The sequence below is a fragment of the Macaca fascicularis genome, chromosome 8, assembly GCF_037993035.2.
Source record: "Macaca fascicularis isolate 582-1 chromosome 8, T2T-MFA8v1.1".
Taxonomy (NCBI): Eukaryota; Metazoa; Chordata; class Mammalia; order Primates; family Cercopithecidae; genus Macaca; species Macaca fascicularis.
The window spans coordinates 127,153,150-127,176,519 of NC_088382.1; the positions used below are offsets into that span (position 1 = coordinate 127,153,150).

Sequence of the window (23,370 nt, forward strand, 5' to 3'; positions counted from 1 at the left end):
AAATGATTTGAGAACTCTCTTCTTGATGCTTTGCTGAACTAACCAACATTGTTTATTTTTAACTATATTGAGGCTTAGTCTGAGACACAAACTACTAACTCAAATACTGGGAAGATAGGAAATATGAATGGTTAATGGTTAAAATGCACAGTTCTCCAGTGAAAGGGACCAAAATACCCTCAGGAGAAGGATCTCTGAATAAGATTGAAGTCTAAACTTGGAAAAATAAATTTGGAGGAAAGCCATGGCAGATTTAGAGGCAGGCAAATTAAACTTAGTGAATTTCAAATTAATTTCACAGATGGTATCCAATTCTAGTGTTGCTGGCAGGGTTCCAGGTTATATTGGAAACATAAAGAAAAAGCAAAAATCTTACTTTGATTTTCTCTGGAGATGTGAGATGTCTGATCTTTACAATTGTGTGTTTATAAGTATGTTTATGTATGTTTGTACATATGAGTATATGTGTTTTGTGTGTATGTAGTCAATACCATATAAAGATTAACAAAACGAAACAGTATCCCAGCCTACAAATCTTGTAAGAAACAAATTCTCAGACACTTGTGAAGGGAAGTATCAACTAAATATTTATTGGGTCTATTTTTAAGAACTGCCAGATACATCTTTTTATAACATTGAAAATAAACTTAATCTTTACTTAAGGGATAGGATTATATATTAGTGATGTGTATATTATAGCCAAAGTATTGATTCTATACTTCTTCTTGTGTAGAAATAGAAACAAGAGCTACAGCTGCCTGAAAAAAAAATGTATATATTAAATATTTAATATCCAATGTTCATATATATATGTACATTTTACTATTCCAGGGAATTACAGGATATTATTTTACTGATAGTTATATACATTAAAGATTATTCACCTTTTCAATTATTCTTGTCTGCTGAGACACTCTGCTCTTTTTAGATATTAGCAAGCAGATTCATGGCAGTTTTGGGACTTCTTAGTCCCCCAACTTTCTAAGTTTAGAGACTTCTATCCCATATCATTTCAAACATATAAAAATACACCCACAGCAGATGTTAAATATAACTTCCCTAAAATTTTTTCAAAAGGTTTTTAAAAAATGGTTATACATTTGAGTTTTCTTAAAGATAAATGGTTTATTTTGTTCTTGTGGATTACATTTATATTTAGGTTTATATTTAAGTAGAGTTGGATTGAATTATGCTTAACATTATATTCTTTAGATATTTAACTATACTTTTGTTCATTTTTATTTTTCAGGGTTTTTTTTTCTTAGTTTGAAGCCAATAATTTTTCTTCCAGATTTAAACAATGCCATTGACAAGCTCCTAGACTAGTCTAGACACTAAGCCTATAGTACCAAATTGATAAAACTATTTTTTAGTTACCACTAATGATGCTGTACTTGCTATAAAACCAAGTTTTTTACTGTGGCTTATAATGTCTTATATGTATTTTTCTATGCCTTCTTCTATGGCCCTTGCTCATGCACTTGTCTTGTTTTCAGTCTGTTCATATAAGCAGTCTTTTGTTCTAAGAATCTATCATTGCTTGAGAAGATAAAGTAGCAATAGCAGTTTGAGGGAGTATCAGGGTTAAGGGAATACTTTTTAGGGTTTTCGCTTTGATTTGTATAGGACAGAAAAGACCTGGGCAAGCTTGTAGGCAGACAAGAAGTAGCTGAGCGAAAAACATCCAGCAGAAGAACAAATGTCCTTCATCTTTTTTATAATTGAGCTACTGCCTTAGCTTAGTGCCTGGACAGGGCATAGTGGTGATAGAGAAATTCTAGGCAGACAGGCGTGTGTCCCTGGCAAAACCCAGCTTCCAACTGAAAAGCCTGAGACCTGCAGCCCAAAGTGAGAACTTCTATCCCAGTGTGCCTGCTCTCTCCCATTTGGTTCTTTCTGAATAATGTCATTTCACCAATTGAATGTTGCCTCTTCCAAAACTACCTATTGCCCACTCTGCCCCATCCTGTGCCTATAAAGACCCCAGATTCAGCTGGCAGAGGAAAGAAGTGGCTGGACCACAGGGAGAGGTGGCTTTGGCTTCAAAAACAGTGGCTGGATGGGCAACTTGACTTCAAAAGAGAGAAGCAGAGAGGCCATTTGACTTCAGGGGAGTACAACCTGCTTTTCCCGTCCCCTTTCCACTCTCCCTCACTGCTGAGAGCCACTTTCATCACTCAATAAAATTCTCCACATTCACCATCCTTCAGTTCGTCCACATGACCTCATTCCTCTTGGAAATGGGACAAGAATCTGGGATGCACCAAGTGCAGGTACTCAAAAGGCTGTTACGCTGGCCCTTTACCCTCACTGGTAGAGGGCAGCCACCCCATGCAATGAGGCAAAGGTCCCACTGAGCTGATATCCAAAAACTGCTGTCCAAAAATGACGGTGCTAAGAGAGCACTTTAACACACTCTCTGAAGCCTTGGGGTCGCAGGCACCCCTGCCTGGATGCTGCAATGGGGCCTGCACAAAGTTTACTTCTGCCAGCACTGAAGTGGCCGGCCAGTTCCTGCACTCTCCTGCCTGTGTGCTCCCTCCCAGGAGGGGTGGAGTCCAGCGGACCTGAGTGAATTAAGTTTGCTTCTGCTGGGCTGCTGGCTGGTTCCTGCACTCACTTGCTCCGGTTCCCATACTCGTTCACTCACATGCTCTGTCCCACAAGGAGTTGAGTGGAGTGGGCTGAGTAAATGGGGCACCCCATCACAAGTCCCGTGAAGAGGTCAAGAAAATATCCTGCATCAGTAGGAGGTCTAAAACCAATCTTTTTTGAAGGACAGTGTCATGCAATAGATGCTTTATTTTTATTTTTTTTATTTTTTTTTTGGAGACGGAGTCTCACTCTGGCGTCCAGGCTGGAGTACAGTGATGTGATCTTGGCTCACTGCAAGCTCTGCCTCCCGGGTTCACGCCATTCTCCTGTCTCAGCCTCCCCAGTAGATGGGACTACAGGCGCCTGCCACCGCGCCCGGCTAAATTTTTTTGTGTATTTTTAGTAAAGACGGGTTTTCACCATGTTAGCCAGGATGGTCTTGATCTTCTGACCTCATGATCCACCCTCCTCGGCCTCCCAAAGTGTTGTGATTACAGGCGTGAGCCACGGCGCCCGGCCAATAGATGCCTTATTATAAGAGAGTATGGTTTTCTATGACTGAGAAAGAATATTCTTCCAAGCTCTCTCATGCAGTTGTAGACAGGATTGTTTCTCATAGGATATTGGACTAGAAGGTCTTACTTCCTCATTGCCTCTTTGCCAAGGGCTTCCCTCAGTTCCTTGCCACATGGACCTCTCCATAGGGTGACTCACAACATGGCAGTTGTCTTCCTTCAAAGCAGGTGAGAGAGCAAAAGAGGCTGAGTACCCAAGACAAAAACCAAAGTCTTCTTTTATAACCAAAGCTTGGAAGTGGTATTCCATTACTTATGCTGTATTCTATGCATTGGAAATAAGTCAGTAAGTCTAGCCCACACTCAAGGAGAGGAGTGACATGAGGACATGAATATCTGGTGGTAAAGATCTTAGGAAGTCATCTTAGAGCCACATTCACTATGTAGCAGAAGATTCAGGCTTCTAAACAAATAACAGTTTAAGATGTTGAGTAATATTTTTAAAAGCAGATAACTTAGAATATTTATTCCTATCTGGATCAGAGATGAAAATCTCAGAGAAAGTGACATTTGAACTAAGAACTGATTTTAAGGAAAATAGTCACCAGGCAGAGAAAACATTATGAGCAGAAAAACAGATGCACAGATGTTTATGGCATGTTTCTGGGACTTCAAAGACTTCCGTGAACTTGAAAGATATGTTGGGGAAAATGGCTGATAATAAGACTGCAACAGACTACTGTAGCCTATGGAGTTTCTCGTTTGTTATGCTGAAGAGCTTAAATTCCATCTTATACTTGAAGAGAAGTTAATGAAGGGATGAAAATCATATTTCAGAAAGATAATCCTGCTAACAGAGTGCAGAATAAGTGAAAACAAAAAAGAAAGAACTAGGCCATTCAGGAGCACGCTGTGACAGCATAAACAAAGATACAGTACACTACACTAAGCCAGTGGTCATGAGTATGGAGAAGTAGAGACATATAGGACAGATATGGTCAGGGGTTGAAAGAGAGCAAGACATTAATAACTTCAAGGCTCCTGGCTTGCATGACTAAGCAGATGTTGATGATTGAATCATAGATGGGTGGATGAAAGAGAATGAATTTCTTTCTGGATATGTTGAGTTTTAAGAACCCCACAAGACATCATACATACAGTATGGATAGGCTTTACTTCATAGACAGGGAAAGGGGGAGGAAATATAAAGCAACCATCACTTGGATGGAGACAAGCAGGAATGAATTTAGTTTAACAAATATTTGTTGAATGTTTGCTACAGTCTTGGCACTATCTTAAATATGGTATCATAATGCATTTCACCAAAGTACGAACATGTAGATTACATTCTAAAGAAAAATAAAGAACTTCTAAATTATCCTTAAATTCAGATGCACCATTTTAAATAAACTATCATCAGAATTAATTCTAGACTTCGCCAGAATAAACACAGAAATCAAGATGAACATGGAGAAGAAAGGATATTATCAAAATATACACCAAGCAACTATATTCAACCATATTTGAATCATGTATACTGTTTCATTTCCCAGAGTTTGCCTTTTATTGTTATTTATTTTCTCTTGATTCAATTAGGAATACAGTCTGCAATTTGAAAGCAATTCTACATGTTATGTGACTGAGTTTCACACAAACCACTAATAAAATGTAGTAAAGGACAATACTCAATGAATCTCTTATGTATTAACTTGATTACTAGAATTAAGTCAGCTAGTTCCATTCCGTAGTGTTTAGCACATAATGCTCATGTAGCTTAGGACAGTTTGCAATTCAGAGCTTAGTTAATTAAAGTTTGTAGTTACTTGTTAAAATTGTAATTGCACCATGCCATGATTGAGGGTCTTTTAAAAATTAAATTGTTATTTACCCAAGTGGTGCTGAGTTTTTAGTGGGTATGTGTATGTGCACACAACACAATTACACATATATTTTAACCAGACAATATTTAAGACATTTTTCCTCATTAATGTGATCAGAGAAAAAAAGATATGTGCTGCAGCTGCTTAGTTTTGGTGGCAGGTCTGTGTGTTCTGGCCCTAGATGTTCCCCTGTTTGCTTTCTTGCACACTCTTCAGAAGCATTTGCTTCTCTTCTCGAGGCCTCTGCTTCTCTTCTCGAGGTCCAAAACATCACACATTTTATAGAAAATGATGCATATGCCATTGATTTCAATGTTGTCTGTTCACGTTAACCTCACAGTTTGAACCAAAGATATTAAATTCCTAAAAAGCCCCTTCTTGATACATTAATACTCAGTCCTGATTTCTGTGTCCAAGCAGTCATCATCACAAATCATTGATGGCTCTAATGATGACAATAATCAGGGAAAGGGGAAGTGTAAAGTCTTTTATTAATTGCCCTCAACATATACAGAACTCCTCTTTCTAGAGTGAAAGAAAGGGTTATGTTTTCAACCATACAGAAATTAACACCTCCAAAACCAAGAAAATGTCTTCAATTTTGTGGAGTAGGATGAACATTGGATGTGGTAGATATTGAATTAAAGCAGTTCCCTCAGTTTTACACTTTGTTCAAAATAGCTATAAAAATTTATACCTTTCCTTATATTTAGACCTGAAAAAAATACTATAATAGACTTAAATACATTTATTCAATTAGCTTTGTCTTTCCTTTAATTCCAATTTAGTTGGCTCTTTATAGAAATGTGCTTACAAGTGAATTTTGATTTCTTAAGCTTTTCTATTAATTCTTGAAGTGCCCCAGTGTATATTTTCATTTTTACATGCAACCTGATAGAAAATCTATAGAACTCAGAGACTTAGAAAAAAATGTAAGCACATTAGTAAATAAATTTCTCAAAATTGGAAAGAATTGTGTCTAATATACTGTTGATTTAAATACAGGAAGAGTGATTGAACAAATAAATGAATGATTGGGCTGCATAAATGAAACATGGCCCTGTATTCAAAACAAGAGATTCAAGGAAGGGAGAATGGGTAGACACTGGAATTAGATAGATCTATCCACTCTGGCATGGCTCTGGGCAGATGGGAGGGCAAGCCAAAATGAAGTGATTTCAGTGTTGAGATGTGCCAGTGTAGAGAATCCAACCTGACAATGCTCAGAATCCAAGTTAGATCAAGGCCCCTTGGAATAAACTTCAAGATATGATAAGCAAAAGCAAGACAAGGCTACAGTGTCAAGGGACAAGAAACGGGTTCTCAGAGGCAGTAGGTGTGAATGGGAAGCAAACACATGGCTCAAAGGTTTCACTTTGAGTGAGCTGGAGTATGCAAAGTCAGGAAAACCAACACAATCAATGTTTTTGTTGTTGTTGTTGAAGAAGAAGATAGAAGAAGAGGAAGAAGAAGAAGAGGAAGAAGAAGAAGAGGAAGAAGAACGAGGAGGAGGAGGAGGAGGAGGAGGAGGAGGAGAAGAAGAAGAAGAAGAAGAAGAAGAAGAAGAAGAAGAAGAAGAAGAAGAAGAAGAAGAAGAAGAAGAAGAAGAAGAAGAAGAAGAAGGAGAAGAAGGAGGAGAAGAAGGAGGAGGAGGAGGAGGGGGAGGAGGGGCAGGAGGAGGGAGGGGGAGAGGGGGAGGAGGAGGAGGAAAAGATGAAGAAGAAGAAGGAGGAGGAGGGGGAGAAAAAGAAGAAGAACAAGAAGGAGAAGGAGAAGGTAGTGCAGGAGGAGGAGGAGGAGGAGGAGGAGGAAAACTACCTATATAAGATTATTGATAGAATAAAAATGAGTGCAAACAGTTTTAAAGTGTTTTTGCACAATGACTGCCATCTGGTAAATACTTCATAAATTGTCATTATTGTTATTACCTTTTAAAAAATCATTTCACTATAGTAAACAGCTGCTAAAAACTCAAGACAAGAGAGTAGATAAGAGATGCATTTCTACCAATGAGATGGTAAAGCTTAAGTCTCAGTCAGAAAACTGATTGACTCAAAAGACAACAAGAATTCTATGTAGAGAATTAAGGAAGCAGCATAGCACTCAAACCGAGATAAGTTGGTCCAGGGATAATATTATTAGTATGTTTCTCAAGGATAAACTGGAGAAAGTGAGGCAATGTTATCCAGTGAAGTTTTTACTTATACGATTCTAGCTTCACCTCCCATTAGTTGGTTCATGGGTGTCAGGCACAAAAAAAAACTATAAACATTTTGATTTTAAAATATTTGAATTTTTGGCTCATTGGGTTGCAAGAGATCTTCTCGACCAGCCTGACCAATATGGAGAAACCCCATCTCTACTAAAAGTACAAAACTAGCTGGGTGTGGTGGCACATGCCTGTAATCCTAGCTACTCAGGAGGCTGAGGCAGAATTGCTTGAGCCAGGGAGGCGGAGGTTGCAGTGAGCCAAGATCATGCCATTGCACTTCAGCCTGGGCAACAAAAGCGAAACTCCATATCAAAAAAAATATATATATATATATTTTTTTTAAAAAAGCATGACTCTCAAATATCAACTATTCTTTACCAATGATCTCAAGGTTTAAGAAAAATGAAAAAACATTTTCATACCTCAAAGGATTAGTGACTCTTAAATTAGCTTACCTGAGTTTTATTATTTAAATTAGCTTACCTGAGTTTTTGAGTTTTTAACTTTTGCAATGGGTTCCACACAGTTTATTCCATGCAATTCCAATTTATTTTTATGAACTGCCACCTAACATCAGTATCTTTGGGGTTTGGACATCTCATTTATCATTGGTAACCAAGGCGTTCTGGATGAGTGACATTTTTCAGAAAGTTGAAACTTATTCCATAAAAATGTGAAAACATTTATTTTAATTGCTTTGACTTACATATTTTTCTACCTTAATAGAAGACATTAAAAATAATTTAACCTCTTGGATAACCCAAGAGCATGATTTGAGATTTCATTACTAGAAGTAATAAGATAAATAGATTTGAGTCAGCAAACCTGGAATTAAGATCTGGATCTGCCATCTATGTCCATGTAACTTTGGACAAGTAACTTAACTAATTTGAGATACCAATGTTTTCATCTGCAAAGCTGGTAGCAATAATACATAACTCGTGTTATGTTGTTGTCATGGTTGGGTGAAATAATATGAAATATATAAAAGACTACCATTTATGATTTCCTATTGCTATAGGCTTACTGGGTAATACGCTTTTTCTTGATACAAATTTTTTTTCCCAGAAAGATATTCCATTTGAAATATTATGTTTACCAATTGAGATGTGATATGGTTTAGCTGTGCCCCCACTGAAATCTCATCTTGAATTGTAGCTCCTATAGTTCCCACCTGTTGTGGGAGAGATCAGGTGGGAGGTAATTGAATCATGGGGGTGGGTCTTTCCCGTGCTGTTCTCATGATAGCGAATAAGTCTCACTAGATCTCATGGTTTTATAAAGGGGAGTTTCCCTACACAAACTCTCTTGCCTGCTATCATGTAAGATGTGACTTTGCTCCTCATTCACCTTCCGCCATGATTGTGAGGCCTCCCCAACCATGTAGAACTATGAGTCCATTAAACTGCTTTCCTTTATAAATTGCCCAGTCTTGGGTATGTCTTTATTAACAGTGTGAGAACAGACTAATACAAGATGATAACTTTTTCTTTTCTTTTTTTTTTTGAGACAGAGCCTGAGCCTTGCTCTGTCGCCCAGACTGGAGTGCAGTGGCGTGATCTCGGCTCACTGCAAGCTCTGCCTCCCAGGTTCACACCATTCTCCTGCCTCAGACTCCCGAGTAGCTGGGACTACAGGTGTGAGCCACCATTCCCAGCTAATTTTTCTACTTTTTGGTAGACATGGAGTTTTACCATGTTGCTCAGGCTGGTCTTGAACACCTGAGCTCAGAGCTCAAGTGATTCACTCACCTTGTCTTCCCAAGGTGCTGGGGTTACAGTGTAAGCCACCGGACCTGGCCTCAGTCTTACCATTTTTAATCTTCCTTTTGCCAACTAAAAGTTTTGGCAATTGGCAGGAAAAGTCCACAAGCACCTGCCTCTCTGGCAGTGTATTCAGCCATCCCTCCTATGACTCTCGACGTACTGTCCATCCCCTTACCTTCTATCCCTGCTCACTGTTTTGTCCAGTAATTCTCCACCCTCTCTCCTGCATCATCATTTCCCATTTTCATTGAATAAATCTCAAGAGCATACAAACACGTTGTGATTTCTCCCATCTTATTAAATTAAAAAAAACTCTCTTGACCTTCCATCACCTACAGCTACTCCCTATTTCTCTCTCTTTTCGGCAAAAATTTTTTAAAATGTTTTTAATATATAGAGAATATAGAGCATTCTCTGTGTTCATTTTCTGCAGTTCCTCTTTTCCAATTATCTCCAAAATTTCTTGCAACTAGTGTTTTGACCAATCCACTCTCATAAAACTTTTTCAACATGACCATGACCTCCAATGGCTTGCACGTTGTTGTTCCTCACCTTATTTGACCCTGTTAGCAGCATTTAACACATTGATTGCTGGCTTCCTTGAAACATTTCTTTAATTTGGGTTCTAGGACACTGTGCTCTTCTCCTTTGCCTCTTGCAACTCACTGACCACACCTTCTCAGTCTGTTGTTCGTTATTCCTCAGCTCCTAAATCTCATTATTTTATAGCACTCCGGGGATTCATGGTAATCTTAACCACACACATGGTAGTAAATATCATCTATATTCTGAAAACTCCCACAGTTACACCTCTAGCCTGAACCTCACCCCTAAACTCCAGATTCTTGTATCTGGTTGCCAACCTGACCCCTTTCTTGGCTGACTGATGGGTGTGTCACAACTCCCATGTAAAAACTATGTTCTTATTCTTCTATCCCTGGCATATTCCTTCCACAGCCTTCCCTCTCTGTTAACGACAACTACATTTTTCCTGTTGCTTAGGCCACAATTCATTCTTGACTTCTCTTTCTCTCTTGTGTTCCACTCAGCAAATCTTTTTGGCTCTCCCTTCAAAATATATCCAGGGTATGACCACTTCTCACCTCTTCCTTTGTCACTCCCGTGGTCCAAGCCTTCAAGATCTCTCCTTTGAACTACTTCAATAGCATCAACTGCTTTTTCCCTCTGATCTTAGTCTCCTAGAGACTATTCTATCCAGAGCAACCCTGCTAAAATAGTCAGACCATTTATCTCCTCTGTGCAATCCAACCCTCCACCTCAGCGTCTTACTCAAAATACACGCTCTCCCTGATGTAGTAACCTCACGCCGCCTGCCCCTCCTGCCCCCTTCCTTCTGGTGTGCTAGCCCCATTGGCCTGTTTGCTGAGTCTTGAACATGGCAGGTAGCTCCCTGCTCAAGGCCTCCCTATTCGTGGTCTCTATAATTGCTGTTCCTTCAAGTAATTGATCACATTAAGACAGATAACAAGCCGTTAATGACTTTCAAGTTGTCTGGAATGTTTTTTACTCAAATACTCCAAAGCATAATACCTCATCTTCTTTTAAGTCTTTGCTTAAAGATTATGTACCATGTGAGATCTTCTCTGATTACCTTATGTAAAACAGCACTGTCTATTCCCTTTCTCTGATTTATTTATCTCCATAGCCCTTCTCACCACTGACATAGGATATATTTTGCTTTCTTGTTAAATTATTTTATTTATTTAATGTTTATTGTCTTTCTCCCCCATTCATATGAGCAGCAGTTTTTTCTTTATTTTCTTTACTGCTTTAGCTCCAAGGCCTCGAACAGTGCCTGGCACATATTAGGTATTAAATAAATATTTGCTAAAAGAACACTGAGTGAGAAAGAAAAATAAAAGAAAGAAAAATAAACTAGCTATTTCAGGAATAATCGAGTTCACTGACACGAACAACTCATATTCTGTTCATAAAAATATTATTAATAATATTCTTAATATTTTCTATGACAAATAGAAAAAGAATTCATGGACCAAAAAATCCATATTTTTAACTCTGAAAAGATAGTCTTCTTAAGAATGTATAAAATGTCTCTGAATTTGGTATGTTTGTCAATTAGTCTTCATCTCTTTTGTGAAACAGTGAGAAAAAAAATCTAAGTGAAAGCAAACCATTGATCATAGGAGACAGAGAACATGTTGTTAATGAGTTTCAAGTTGTTACAATGTATACGTTAAGGCACAATTGAAGGTGCTAATAGATCTCTTAAGTTCTGTGTGATTTTGAACAGGCACAGCTATTTCAATGATTCACTTGATCTCACTGAACACTTTCCCAAGGACTCAATTCATTTATAAGAGCTTTTATTGAAGGCTTTTGTAGCCAATACCTGGAGTGTACTTTTAGATGAAAGAGGAGAACTATCTAGGGAAACCAGGCTGGGCTTCCTTTTGCAATGCAAATAAAATTCTTCAGTCCCCAATTTTTGTGCATTGTAGAAATACATTACATAGATAGTCACTCCTTAGGGAGAGATCAACAGCCCCTTATGTTAACAAAAGTAAATGATTTTACATCAGAATAATATGGAGAGACACCAGGGTAGAACTGGAGCCTGAGAGATTGAGTGATCAAGGGAAAAGGAATTGGGCTCTGGTGACACACACACACATACACACACACACACACAGATTTGTGTCCCAAACTTCACTACTTTTAAACTAGGTGACATTGCACAATGTGTTTAACCTTTCTAAGCCCCGTTCCATAACATATGAAATAGAGTTGAGAAAAATCTTTAGCTCTTGTAGACATATAGATTAAAGAGAATGTATGGAAAGCACCAGTTACAACATCTGCACATAGTAGATGTTCAGTAATGGTAGAGATCATAAACAAGCAGGAAAAACAAGCAGGAAGACTAACATTTATTGGCAACCCGCTTAAGACACAAAATATCTATTCTGTGATACTTAAGAAAACTTTGACAATTTGATCTCTTCTCCAAACACATTCCCAAACTCCTCACTTTCGTTTGCTTCCTCTATGTCCTCGCATTTGTCTTGGCACCATATATTTATAAAGAAGCAGAAAGAAAAATGATGACCGGCTAGCTCCACCCCGGCTCAGGCCCTAAGAGACTGTAGGGAAGGATAAAAGAAATAACAGAATACACGGTGAAATTTTAGTTCCTGTATAGTGGCGTAACTCCCTTACGGAACCATCTGCCCACCCATAACAACTACAGACCCTGGGGAAAAAATTCAAACCTAATAATCTTGACAAGTAAACAAAAGCAGGCAGATTATGGAGGTAATTGGAACCTCGGAGCAGCAACAAGAATGGGGGTGGGTTTTGTGTTCCTCTATGGCTTTGACTCAAAGTTGGGCTACGGTTGCAGAATCTTGCTGCAGTACAGGAAGCTAAAACTATGTGGGAAGTCCCGTCGTCTTTCTGGCTGCAGGAACCAAGGAAAGAGGCTAGGACAACAGCCACCATGGGAAAATGAGAAGGGAATCCCAGAAAGTAGAGAAGCAGATGAACAGATTCCCTAACCATATGTACAAAAACCAAAAATAATTCAGGTTGACCCCTTAACCATGCACATGTGAGACAGATACCAGGTTAGTTGGTATTTAAAAAAGGAAAACATTAGCAAAATTCCTCAGAGGAATATCAAATAACCTAAAGTCTATATACCAAAACATTGAGAATATCCAGATGGAATCCAAAATAAAATATAAAGAATGAGAAAAATACAACAAATTCTCAATGACTTAAAGTTCTACATCAAGAAGCTATATTTAAAATTTAAAACTCATATCAGACAAAGGACTTGAAACCAGAATACATCAAGTATTCTTATCATATACCAATTTAAAACTGGGCAAAAGATTTGACAGACATTTCACAAAAAAAAGATATACACATGAATAATAAGTGCATTAAAATGTCTATCACCATTTGTCATCACGAAGAAAAATTAAAACAATGAGATACCATTAAACATCATGTATTTATTTATTTATTTATTTATTCATTTATTTAAATTTGAGGCTGCAACTTCAAACTCCTGGGCTCGAGCAATCCTTCTGCCTTGGCCTCCCAACTAGCTAGGACCACAGGTGCAAACCACTATGCCCAGGTAATTTTAACTCTTTTGTAGAGAAAGAGGGGTTTCACAGTGTTGCTCGGGTTGGTCCTGAACTCCTGGCCTCAAGTGATCCACCTTGGCCTCCCAAAGTGCTGGAATTATAGACAGTCACCGCACCCAGCCTGAACATCTTTTAAAATAGCTAAAATGTTTTTAAAAATTGGCGATATCAGGTGTTGAGGGTATTCTGTCCTCGTAAGTCACTTGTGGGAATGTAAAAGCATACAACCACCTTAGAGAACACTTTTGCAGACTTTTGGAAAGTTAAACATATGACATTCATAACCCAGCCATCCCACCTCTAGAATCTACCTACTAGAAATGAAAACATATGTGCACATAAAGACCTGCACACAAATATTCATAGCAGTTTCATTTGCAATGATCTCAAACTGGAAATAATCCAAATGTTCATCAGCAGAGAATAAAGAAAATACGGTATAACCATATAATGGAATAGTATTCAGCTACCAAAAAGTACTTCCCTACTAATATATGCATCAATGTGGAGTTACTCCGGAAATTATTATACCGAATAAAAGAATCCCTTATATCTTTAAGAATAGTGCCTACTGTATATTTCCATTTTTATAGAAGTTTAGAAAATCTAAGTTTACCTATAATCGACCAGTGGTAAGAAATGCAGTGAAAGATGAAGTGTAAACGACACATAGAAACTTTTGGAGGTGATAGAAATATTTGGTACCTTAGTTGTGGTAATAGATTTTTAGTGTAATATGTGTCAAAACTTATCAAATTATTCACTTTATATATGTGCAGTTTTATTTTATATGAATTTTACTTTAGCAAGAAATAAAACATTAAGATAATAAATGCTACTTGTGTTTTAAAAAGAAGATATGGTACCTACTTTCAAAGATTTTTATAATCTGGAAGTAGAGTGAGATGAAACAATAATTTAAAAAAAGTAAGGGGTCTGGTGTAGTGGCTTATCCCAGTAATCCCAGCACTTTGGGAGGCCAAAGTGGGAAAACTGCTTGAGGCCATGGAATTCAGGGCCTATCTGGGCAACATAGTGAGACCCCTCTGTCTCTACAAAAATAAAAAATAAAAAAAATTACCAGGGTGTGGTGGTGGACACCTGTGGTCCCAGCTACTCAGGAGGCTGAGGTGGGAGGATTGCTTGAGCCTGGGTGGTCAAAGCTGCATTAAGCTGACTGCACCACTGCACTCCAGCCTGGGTGACTAAGACCCTGTCTCAAAAAATAAAATAAAATAAGATACAATAGCTCTCAAAAGTGAAAATAAATATAATAATTTTGAATTTGGAAATGTAAGCTAATAAATCTTAAAGTCTAATTTTTGAATGAATAAGCAAGGCTTACTCACCATTTATGACTTTGTTCATACAAAGGTAACCTGTGAATCTAATTATTAGTATTCAAAGAACAAAGGAGGTCCTAGTTGTCTGTTTAAGCTTTAATTGAAAAACACATTAGAACTATGTTTGAAAACAGACCTTAAAACGTCTCCAATGCTTATTCCAGAGCTCTGCATCTGTGGACCTTCCATTTTTGATCATTAGGACAATGATGGTAGAAACCAGAGTTTTTTCCTCTAAAGACATTTTTTCCTAATGTACAAGCCTTAAAAAGTAAGTCTGCAGGATTGCATGGCACGTTGAACCTCCATCTTTTGGCTCACTCACTGAAAGGGACTTTGTTATAGGCCACCAAGCATTTATCAAATATTCATGACAGGTCTGGTACTGTGCTAGGCATTTTGGAGCAGGAAGGCGTACATGGAAAGAGTCACTCTACCTGCTTTCATTCATGTAAAAATTAACTTTGAATACGTACAACAATTAAGGAATAACAGTAGTATAATAAATACCTTGTAGTGGTTAAACTATAAATGCAATTAAAAGAGCAAAGAAGGGAATACTGAGACAGAGAAATAAGCAAGACTTTCTCAAGTCTTGAGTCTGGACTTGAAAAAGGTAGAGGGAAATCAGCAGAAGTGGAGACAAATTCACTATCATTCATTCATTCAATGAATATTAAGAATCTACCATGCCAAGGCACTGAGCAAAATGCTAAGAACACAGCGGTGAACAAAAACACACTAGTCCTTGCCCCCACATGTTGCTCCCAGCCTACTAGAAGAAGCAGTTACTGAATAGATATGCAAATAAAAATAGAATTGCAAAAGATTACTAGTGCTGTGAAGGAACAGTGCACGGGTGGAAAAGATGCAGGAGCTGAGGAAAGAGGACATGCACAGAAAACACAAGGCCGCCAGGGGATGTTCCGAATTCCAGATTTTAAGTGCAACATTGTGACCAGCTGGTGAAGAAAGCATGCCCTCTAAGGTCAAATAAAGTCAACTAAATAGAGGGTACACTAGGCTGCTACCAAAGAACAACTTCACTCAAGTCTTCTTGCCTGATACCACTAGCCTCTCTCTCAGGCCCTGCTTCTCTTTGGGTTCACTTCTCCTCTGGCACCTTTCCCTTTGTCTAAGTCACTCTTTATTTCCCTGTTCAAAGTCCTGAGAAAGACAATCTGATTGGTCCAGGTTATTACCTTCAGTCCTGCTTGGGTAAAGTCTTTTGTACCAGAGCAGGTTACACATCACTGGCCAGCCTAGAAATTGGTTGCCCTTGGGTCACATGGTCATCCTAATCCAATCATCTGTGACCAGGAGTCATATGGCACAGAAACGGCTAAGAAAGAAGAACCTAAGGTGGAAATGAAGATGGCAAATGCCATTGTCAATGGTATTTGTCAACCTCCTTAATATAGCCAGAAAAAAAAAAAAAGGTTTCTCTAGTAGAGTGGAAGTAAGCAATAGAAGGCTTTGAAAATTAGAGAACTGAGCCTTTTTATGGAAACCATTGAAATCTTACAAAGGAAATATGCAGAGACTGATATGATGAAAGTGGAATTTCAGGAAGACAAGTGAATTTGTCTTAGTTTTCTGTTTCTTTTTCTACTAAACCATACATTGAGATTTAAAGGTCATAATATTTTCTCTTACCTTCTCAGATCAAATGTGATGAGAAATGGGTACAGAGAGAGATGAAGGTAAAATAGCAGACTAATTATTGATAAAGCTAGATTACAGAATATGGCTTAGCATTGACTTCCTCTTGAATTGACTGCCAGTCACTGGCAGGGTAGGGACAGAGCCCAAGGAGTGGAGGAGAAGGCACTATTCTGTTCAGAGGGCCAGTCTTAGGAAGAGAGAGAAAAGGTGGGGACACCCAGATCCCAACTCACCACACAATCACCTCTTTGATCTTGTCAAAGAGTAAAAGAAATACAGGAGCTATTTGTCACACAACTGCTGTTTTCTGAAAACCTGGCAAGTGGCAAGTCCTTTCCTGCAACATTTCTGTATCCTGAAGGCCGGTTATTCCTCACCCCTGATTTGCCTGTTTCATCCCCTATCAATACACAAGAGGGTCCCTCCTCTTCCTCACCATTCTGTTTCTCCTCATTCAAAAATCTGCTCAGAATTCAGCCTTTATATAGGGTTCCCATAAGAGAAATATCTTATCATATCTTTTCTTTTTATCACTCAGAATGTATAAAATATTTTATCATATAGGTGTTTTTCACTTAACATCATTACCCTAACTCACCAAAATTGGTTGTAAAACAATTCTTTCTGAAGCAAGAGAACTTTGCACTTTTTTAAAACAAACAGCCTACTCTGTTTTTTCAAATGTCACCCATTAGAAAATGAAGCAGGCACTATAGGTATTGTTGAACATGAATTCAGTCATTCTAATACAGTACAAAATCTGAAGACTACTCTTTAGGCCATTAACAATAATTCAAAAGATATTTGCATGGAGTACCCTAAGAAAAAATATGAAAACAGAGAAGTTCAAGAGAAGTTATAGAAGAAAACAGTACTGGAAATTCTGGCAGGTGAATTATTTGCTTTATTCTCTCACTTACTACTCACCTTGAAATATCAACAATCACAAAGATCTTAATAATTTTTATCAGTTTGATGACTATAAAACTTTAAAAGAGGGAGAATATTTACTTCTAGCAAAACAAAGAAGCACCCATTATGTGGTAGCACATGTGGTTGTAAGACAATCAACCACAAACAACTGGTAACTTCATACATAACTTGACTCCTTTTATCCCAAACCATGTTTATTTAATTACAGCCTTGTGCCTTCATTAACGATGTTTCCAAATATCTCTTGATCCTGGCTAAGTGTTTCTAAATATTGATCTTGGGTTAGCAATAACTGTGACATGTATAAAAAGGAGATATTAGGCAATTAAACTGTCCAAAACAGTTGACCAAGTCATGCAAATTCTCTAAACCTAGAGGAGGATCAATCTTGAAAGTGAAGTTGTGATTTAATTCATGTACTTCTTAAGTATGAGATTCTAAGTGAGCATTGGGAAGCATAGGAAACCTTTACTAATGAATCTTCAGGGACCAGTTAGCACAGTTTGTTAAATTGGAATACTAATTAGGTGTAGGCAATAGTTTAAATCAACCTAAATGCTTGTTAGTTTGACCGATTACAGGTGCCCAATAAGTGTTTGTTTGAATTCAATAATTCTCTGTCCAGAGGGAATATTCTGGTTCATGAGTGGCTGAATTGAAAAACATAAGCTATTAGTCATGAATAAATTGCATATCAACTGGTGCATTTCAGCATTACTACTGGAAGTCAAAGGTTGCAGCAGTGATGGCTCAGTCAGGTCCCTTTCCTTTGGTAGGTCCTATGCAGTGACATTTCCAAATGGACCTAGATTATTTTGAAGCTTTTTCATGGCATGTGTAATATTGTGGAAAGTACAAGAGTGAAACACCTGGGTTATAAGTCAGTCCAGAACTACCAAACTATTTAATGACAAAGCAAGTCTAGAACCCACTGTGCTGACTTGTGGGGAGTCTTCCTTCCATTGTGGCCCCTCAAATCTTTCTTGAGTCTACATTTCTCCCTTTCCTACCCCCAAAACCTGCTGATTTCCCTTCAGTGTATTCTCAAATATTGAGTGTTAGGTTCAGATTAAATACTGTAGCCTGTATGTAGCCTTTTGATTCAACGACTGGTGTCCTGACTCCACAAAACCATCCCAGAATTGTTCCTGTCTCCTAGGTGCTAGAAACTGCATAGCCCAACACTTCCCATAACAACATACACAAAGCTAGCTCCAATCCTGCAATTACACAAGAGCCAGGGACACTGCTGCAGGTAATGAGTCAGGTCAAGAAGGATTCCAGTTTGTCTTTTGGGTAATTTAACCCAAAAGCAGAGGCAATGAATCATTGTGTTAGAAGAAACTACTTTGGTATCAGACAAAACCACATGGGGCTTAGGGCAAATTTCAAATTTGGCACTTCAGCAGTAGCAAATTAGTATTAAATTCAGTTGTATGTGTCAGAAAACCCCCAAATAAGCACTTAGCTAAGCTGTAGCTATGATTTCTGCATCCCAGCTAGTAGGAAGAAGGAATTGGAGGCCCCATTCTTCTAAGGACAACAGCCAGTAGTCTCCCATGTCATGCATACTTACAGGTGATGGGCCAGAACGTAGTGAAATGCCCCTGTCAAGGCTCAAGGAAGGCTGGGACATACAGCTTCCACCCTGGGTGCCCTGCTAAAAACCAGATATTCTCTTGCTTTAAAAAAAAAAAAAAAAAAAGCCGAACATGGTGGCTCACGCCTGTAATCCCAGCACTTTGGGAGGCCTAGGTGGGCGGATCATGAGTTCAAGAGTTCAAGACCAGACTGACCAACAGGGTGAAACCCCATCTCTACTAAAAACACAAAAATTAGCCAGGCGTGGTGGCACACGCCTGTAATCCCAGCTACTTGAGAGGCTGAGGCAGGAGAATCGCTTGAACCTGGAAGGCAGAGGTTGCAGTGAGCCAAGATTGCACCACACCACTGTACTCCAGCCTGAGCAACAGAGCAAGACTCTGTCTCAAAAAAAAAAAAAAAAAAAAAAAAAAGGCAGAGGAGATATTGTATAGAAATTAAGTCTCTGTTTCATTCCCTTCCTAACTATGGGACTATGGGTAATAATTTTGAGCTAAAATCTTCTGTGATTTAACATAATACTTCCTTTGTGTGGATTATTTTGCTTAACCTCTCAGCGGTACCTGACACTGTTCAGCACAAGCTCCTTGCTGAAACAATCTATTCTTCCTGTGACTTCCATGGCAGGATAGTCTCCTGACTTTCCTCTGACCTTTCTATTTCTTCCCAATTTTTGTTGTTAATAGTGTTGCCTCCTCTTCTTCTTTCTGTTCCTTAGTGTTCCCATTGGCTCTGTCCTGGAGCAGTTTCTTCCTCACTTCTCACTTTACCCATTTTCCTCACTGTTATCCATGATGGAAGGAAGTATAGTGCACATTTATTGAATGCTTACTATACACTAGGAACTATAAGTGTGTTATATATAGCATCTCACTTAATCCTATCAACAATCCCAAAGCTAAATACCATTGTTATTATGGAGGTTGGTGTGATCTGTCCACTGTTGAGCAATGTCAGGTTTGGATTTTAGTCCAGGACCATCTGACTCCCACAGATTTTGAGCTTACTACTACACCCACCCACCTTTCTCCAACCATGTAAAAGGAAAACCCTACCAGGCCTCAGCACATACTCAGTCGCTTACTGGATACATCCACTGATGATCATGTACACATTTCAAACCCAGGATGCCACTGAGTAAACTCCTGGTTCTTTCATCAACTATTTATTGAGCACTTATTATGTGCCAGGCACTGCCGTAGGTGCTGAATCTACTGAAGCAACCAAAAGAGACAATCTCTAATTTCATGAAATTTACTGAAGGCACAAACAGTGAAAGAAACAACATCAGTTTGTGAGAAACACTACAAAAAATGAAGCAGGCTAAATGGATAGAGAGATGGAGAGGGCTGTACAGTAGGTGGAATAATGGCCCCACAAAAGATACCAACCCTCTAATCCCTAGAAGCTATGACTATGTTGCATTACATGGAACACGGAATTTTACAGATGTGGTTAAGGTTAAGGGTCTTGAGGTGGGGAGATTTTCTAGAATAATGTAGATGAACCCAGTATCATCACATGGACCCTCAAAAGTGAAAAGTTAGAGGTATGTGACAATGACAATGGAAGAAGATGCAGGAGAAATGTAACGCATGAGAGGGAATTGACTGCCATAGCTGGCTTTGAAGATGGAGGAAGGGGCCACAAGCCAAGGAATGTGGTCATGGAAGCTAGGAATGGCTGTCAGTTTACAATCAGTAAGAAAATGGGGACATAAATTTCTGCTGCTTTAAGACACTAAATTCTGATCTTTTTTTCCAGCAGCAACAGAAGACTAATGCAGGCTGTTTTAAGTAAGGTGGCCAGTAAAGGCCACTGAAAACAAAGACCTGGAGAGATAGCTGAGAGAAGAGTTTCCCAGCCAAAAGAAATGAGTCTGGAGTGAGATGAACTTGGAATGTACAAGGAATAGTAAGGAGGTGAATGTATCTGGAGTGAGGGGAGAACTGTCGGAGCTGAGAGAGCAGGAACAGCCTAGGCCAGCACATGTGGAGATGTGCAGGTCATGCAGCTTTGGATTTTATTCTAAGTACGATGAGAGGACTGGTCAGCAGGGGAGAATCACAACCTGACTTAGCTTGTAAGTTTGCCTGTGGGTGCTGTAATAAGAGTGGACTGGATGGGGCAAGTGTAGCAGGAAGGAGTCCAATTAGGAGACTCTTGATTGTTATCTAACATTCCAAATAAGAGAAGAAGACAGCTTGGACTAGGGTGAAAGAGGTGAAGTAATTGGTCACACATAGGATATATTTGAAAGTCAGAGTGCATTCTATTTTCTGATGACTTGGAAGTAGGGTGGGAAAGAGAGAAGCCAGGATGGGCAACTAAATGACTAAATGCATGGTGGTGCCAGACAATGACATGGAAAAAAGTGTGGTAGAAGAAGGTTGGGAGGGATCAAGAGTCAGGTTTTTTTAGACGTAAGTTTTAGATGCCAAATAGCCATCCAAGTCAAGATGTCAGGTTTTTAGGTATGTGAGTCTGAATTTAGGGACAGTTTGGATTGGAGGCATGTGGTAGGCAGATTTTAGTTACTCCCCAAAGACGTCCACATCCTAATTCCCAGAATCTGTATGTCATGTTACATGGCAAGGGGGGATTAAGGGGTAATATATGGAACTGAAGTTGCAAAACAGCTGACCTTAAAATAAAGAGATATCCTGGATTATCTAGTTGGACCCGATGTAATCTAAAGGATACTTAAATGAAAAAGAGAGAGGCAGAGGACTCAGAACCAGTGATACGGCACATTTAACTAGCCAATTCTGGCTTTGAAAAGGATGAAGCTGGTTTTTGAAGTTGGTGGAAGTGGTCATGAGCCAAGGAATTGGGACATCCTTCTAAACACTGGAAAAGACAAGAAAACGGATTCCTTCTGAGAGCCTCCAGAAAGGAACACAGCCCTGCCAACACCTTGAGCTTAGTTCAGCGATAACCATTTCAGACTTCTGAGCTAAAAAGCTGTAAAATAATAAAAGGTGTGTTGTTTTAAGCCACAAAGTTTGTGGTAATTTGTTACATGTGCAATAGGAAATTAACATAAGGCATAATTTCTCTGAAACGTCAGTGTATCCTCTCTTGGTAAATGACATAAACTTCACCTGAAGCTTCACATGAAAGCAGAAATACGTGCCATCCTTAATTCTTTCCTCTCCTTCATGCTCCTAATCCAGTCACAACGAAGTTCTCTAGATTCTACTTACTAAATATTTATTCAAAGTTACCCTCTGTCTCCTTTCTCTACACAGGTCATGATCATCATCATCATTCCCCTTTGGAAAAGAAGACAATAGAAACCCACCATCTATTCCCCATTTAGCAACCAGAATAAGTCCTCTAAAATGAGTATTTCAAATTATTCCTCTCACCTTGAAACTTTTCAATGGCTTGCTGTTTCACTCTATAAATTCTCAACTGCTTGACATGGGTTAGAAGATCCTTCAAGGTTGCCTCTGCCTTCAGCCTTATTTCCTCACACTTGTCCTCACACTGAACTTCTTCCAGATCCTGGAAAGCATTAGGAGGCCTCTTCACTTCAGGTGTTGGCACTGGCCTTCCTCATCCTCCTAGAAAAGACTCTATCATTCGTTACTCCCTTCCCTATCTACCTTCAGGTTCCACACTGCTCCCTTCAGGTCGTTCTCAATCTCCTAAATTGTTAGCACCCTGGTATCAGGAACTTTTCTTTCAAGACGCTCATCACAATAGTGTTCTGTTTGTCTCCATGACAAACACGCTGCAGGGCTTTTGCCTGATTTGTTCAGTACTCTATCTTCATTCCTAGCCCCCAGCACATAGTAGGTGCTCAGCCAATATTTGTCAAATGGTAATTACTCACTGAAGACCTGCGAATTACTATGTTTAATTCTAACACGGTTCCTATGACATATTTAGTAACCATTTCCCGGAAAGTCCGTATAATGGAGCATTCAGATACTTCTAAACAATGCAACATTTGTGCCTATCACCAATTTTACATTCTTGACTTCTTCCTACCTTGGAGATGAACAGTAAGAGGTGACAGGCATTTTACTTTAATTTTTCTTGCATTTATCATGTCACTCAACAATCATTCAATAAGTATTTATTGATACTTGTGCCAATCACTAGGTGTTGGGAATACAGCAAGTGAATAAAATCGTCTGTTTTCATGGAGTTTGCAGTGTGTGTGTAGATAGGGTGAGAAAAAGTCTGAAAGTAAGCCAGCCGAAAGCTATATAAAATATCAGACAGTAGGCCAAGCGCGGTGGCTCACGCCTGTAATCCCAGCACTTTGGGAGGCCGAGACGGGTGGATCACGAGGTCAGGAGATAGAGACCATCCTGGCTAACACGGTGAAACCCCGTCTCTACTGAAAATACAAAAAAATTAGCCAAGCGTGGTGGCGGGAGCCTGTAGTCCCAGCTACTCGGGAGGCTGAGGCAGGAGAATGGCGTGAACCCGGAAGGCGGAACTTGCAGTGAGCCGGGATCTCGCCACTGCACTCCAGCCTGGGCGACAGAGCGAGACTCCGTCTCAAAAAAAAGTACCAGAGTCAGAAAGAAGTGTGCGTTGATCATTTTTTTGCTTAGAGAGATTGGGAAAACTCAAGAGAGTAAAACATCTGAGCAGGGACCAAGAGCAATCGGGGAGTCAGTATCATGTCACAGAGAAGCGTACAAGCTTAGGAATCTTGCTTTCTAAATTCGAACCGCAGGTTGCCAGTTACACCTGTATGCGA

General features: G+C 39.1%; 1 long non-coding RNA gene across 3 annotated transcripts in view; it reads right to left on the reverse strand.

Annotated features, from left to right (window-relative positions):
• The window catches only part of LOC107126522 (uncharacterized), a 560,621-nt gene that overhangs the window by 537,079 nt on the left and 172 nt on the right, over nt 1-23,370 (reverse strand). Inside the window, exon 2 of one of the 3 annotated variants that reach the window (XR_010577462.2) lies at nt 22,019-22,157. The exons of the other annotated variants lie outside the window; for them this stretch is intronic. This is a non-coding gene — a long non-coding RNA (uncharacterized lncRNA). The remainder of the gene's footprint in view (nt 1-22,018; nt 22,158-23,370) is intronic. 3 annotated transcript variants of the gene reach the window in all.